This window comes from Chrysochloris asiatica, unplaced genomic scaffold, assembly GCF_000296735.1.
Source record: "Chrysochloris asiatica unplaced genomic scaffold, ChrAsi1.0 scaffold00042, whole genome shotgun sequence".
Taxonomy (NCBI): Eukaryota; Metazoa; Chordata; class Mammalia; order Afrosoricida; family Chrysochloridae; genus Chrysochloris; species Chrysochloris asiatica.
Genome location: NW_006408560.1, coordinates 17,851,219 through 17,855,137, shown reverse-complemented (window position 1 = coordinate 17,855,137; position 3,919 = coordinate 17,851,219).

The window sequence follows — 3,919 nt, the reverse complement described above, 5'->3', positions numbered from 1 at the left end:
CATGGGAGAAAGATGAGGCGTTCTGATCCCATAAAGATTTACAGCCTTGGAAACCCTGTGCAGGGTCGCTATGAGTCAGAATCGACTCCACGGCACTTAACAACAACAACAACATTATTGCAAAAATGTTTGCCAGCTGAACATTTTTCATGTGTACAAGTATCAGTAATGTGCAACTATCACCAATTTTGTTGTTGTTAAGTGCCGGCTAATTGACTCTGATTCATAGTGACTCTACACAGAGCTTCCAAGGAGGCTGCTGAGTTTGAACCACCAACCTGGAGGTTCAAACCGATCTTGCCATCCGGGGCTTTATTCCACAGTGCCACACCAAGATGCCATGTGTTTCTTTAGCAATAACTAAAATCTTACATGCTTTGCCATTAGTATTATGCTGGTTTTTGGCTCTTCAGATTATGTTAGCAGAGAAAAAAATCTGCATTTCCAAAATATACAAGAAAACTGAGTATGTTCTCAAAAGCTAAATTGTTGAAAATAGAGAATTAGCCCAGTTTTTCCATTAAATTATTTTAAGACTCATAGGTGGATGTTATTTGATTCCAGGATATTTCCATACTTGTCCTCTGATATTCAGCATGGTTGTTGTTGTTAATTGCTATCGAGTTGGTTCAACTCAGAGCATGCCTGTATAGAGTGTTTGAGGCTTCATGGGAGCAGAAAATCTCATCTCTCTCCCATGGAATGGCTGGCAGTTCAAACTGCATATCTTGTGGTTTGCAATTCAGTGCTTATCGTATGGAGCTACAGTATTAACCTTTTTCAATAATTTGAGATTTCCTAAGGAGCTCTGGTAGCGTAGTGGTTATGAGTCGGTCTGCCAACCTCAAGGTCAGCAGTTCAAAACTACCAGCTGTTCCGAGGGAGAAAGAGAAGGCGTTCTGCTCCCATAAAGATCTACAGGGGTGCAGGGTCGCTATGAGTCGGAACCAACTCCACGGTACTTAACAACAACGAGAGCCACGACTTTGTTGATGTGTGCCGGTTGAGTGGGTCCCGACTTATAATGACCCTGTATGGGTTTCTGTGGCTGTAAATCTTTATGGGAGTAGAAAGCCTCATATTTCTCCTGCAGAGAGTCTGGTGAAATGCTTATCAGACTGCCCCACACCAGGACCAATACCTGTTTCCAAATCCGCTATTTCCACAAATAAAAACTCCATACTACTACTACTTAAACAATGATTTTCCCCTCTTCCTCATTCCTCTTTCCCTAATAACCTGTATACATTTATATATTGTAGGCATTCCATCAAAACATTGTTTTTTTCAATGTATTTTAAATAATTACATGTGTTTTATGCTGACGATAAATCCATGGCTATTTGGACATCCTTCCAATTTCTCTATCTCCTTAACTGCATTACTGGATGGATATAAACCCTTGATGTTCTGTTTTCACTTAAGTTTACAACCTCATTTTCTAACTCTAACATCATCATGCATAAATCACACAGACATCCAGCTCCCTATATGTGCACACTAGTACTCCATTAAACAGGACATGGATATTAATTAACTCTTTACATATGTGAGACAAATTATTTCATTCATTACCCTCTTTATCTTTTGCTTTTCTTTTTCATCTTTCTCATTTTCCCAAGCTTATCTGTAAACCAAAATAGTATCACATATATCCTCTCCACATTCTCTCCTGGTATGACACTGAAGGGAAAACACTGAACTGCAAGGTCTGTTTGAACAGCAAAGAGAGCAGTTCCATCAGTTGCTCCTCAGAAACCCTATACAAGGTCGATATGAGTTAGTACCAACTCAGTAGCACTTAATAACAACAGCATATATGCATTTAGGTTTCCAGATTCTTTGCTGAGAGATACAGACAAAATTTTAGTCTCCAATATCCCTTAATCTTTATCTATGGCTGGTTCAGTTTTCACAATGTTTCAAGTCATCAGCTGGTGAAGTATGTCTAATATGTCAAAAAAGAGTTTGCTGTTCTCTTCTCAGTGTTTCTAAAGCTTGTTTCATGTGGTTTTTTAATCAAAATGCTCTGCCTGTTATTTCCATGGTACTTTTTCTGTCTTCCCAACAGATTTGTGAACCTCATGGATAAAATATATTCCTTATTCCACTTAGAATCCATAGAACCTAACCCAACATTTAAATACATTATCTAAAAGTGCTTAATACATAATTAAATTGAACAGTTCATGGATGAATTAATAACTATCCCAATTAGTTCATTATATAGAAAGCTGGTTCCCCTGTGCAGCTCCATTTGTCTCCTAAATTAGAATGCTTTCAGTGTTCCGTTACATTCTATCTACTACATACATTTTTTAAATTTTCTTTCTTTCTAAAATTAATTCTGTGTCCTCCTTGTGAAACATCAAAACTTACCCCATAGACTTCCCCTCTTCTTGACCCCAGTTCAGTGTTTATCATTATATTTTCAACCGTCTAGTTTCCCTTTCTGTCATTGAACTGCTAACAACAAAATTGGTGGTTTGAGTCCACCAGCTGCTCCACAGGAGAAAGATAGGGCTTTCTAGTCCTATAAAGATCTACAGCCTCAGAAACCCTATACTGGGTGGCTATGAGTTGGAACTGACTCAAGGGCACTTAACAACAATGACAACAACTAACCAAGGGTAGACAGCTCATCAGGAAACCCCAAAATGTAGAAAGATTGGATTGTTACTTCTCCCAATGGGAAATCAAAGAAAAATAAAGTTTCACATTCCTTAAAATCAGAGTACTGGTGTCCAGTGCCATGCAGCTGTCCTGACTCTCAAACACTTACTAGAAATATCTCCGAGGTTTTCCAGATGAAATGTGCAAAAATTATCTCACCTGCTATGATGCACTAGAGTTTTTCCCATCTGGAACAGCATAAGAAAATCTACATGACGCTATGTAACAATATTACCTGTGCATTTTCTCTATGGACAGTTTAGTAATTGCCTCACTAAGCATCATCAACGGTCTTTTCTTTTTACATTAGCCATGGCCTCAGGGCATTGGTTGGTAATTGAGATATCACCTACAGAGGGAATAAATTACCAGCATATGCTCAGTACTTGTCCATCATGTCCCAATTAGCAAGTAAAGTCATCACAATGCACTATGAGGATTAGTTGGCCAAAGAGAAGACCCTATATAATATATCCTGGGAATTACTTGAATTCCTCTGGTCTTTCATTAGAAAGATGGAAATTTTCTGGGGCACCATTTGTGAAAAAAACATCAGTGACAAATACTTCTTTTTGATTTCCCTACATGGTGCAGCTAAAGCCTCCTTCTTAGACTGAAAAAAAATATATCCATCCTAAATTTAAAGTCACTTCACATTCACATTTCCACTTTTGAAAACTAGAAGGAAGATAAGCATGAATAATAGAGGAAAAAGGATAAAATTGGAGTGGCGGTATGTCTTTCGGATACATAGGAAAAATGTTTATTCTTAGAATATAATGTGAGTTTCCACCACTCATCTGTCAGTTTGTAGTACTATGATGGTTTGTGTATTACTGTGATGCTAGAAGCTATGACACTGCTATTTTAAATATCATCAGGGTCACTCATGGTAGACAGGTTTTAGCTGAACTTCCAGACTAAGATAAACTAGAAAGTGAGGCAGATACTTAAAACCACTAAAAACCTTATGAGTCACAGTGGAACACTGTCAGGTAACACGAAGATATTAAATATTGATATGTTATTAATAGCACCAGAATACTGACAGATACAACGCTGGAAGATGAGCCACTCAGGTTGGAAGGCACTCACTCAAAATATGACTGGGGAACAGTTAGCTGTCTCCTCAAAGTACAGTTGAACATGACGACACAAATGGAGTTCAGCTTTTGGGACCTGAATTTGCTAATGGGGCACAACTCAAACTGAGGGGAAACAGCTGCAAATATCCATTAATATTCCG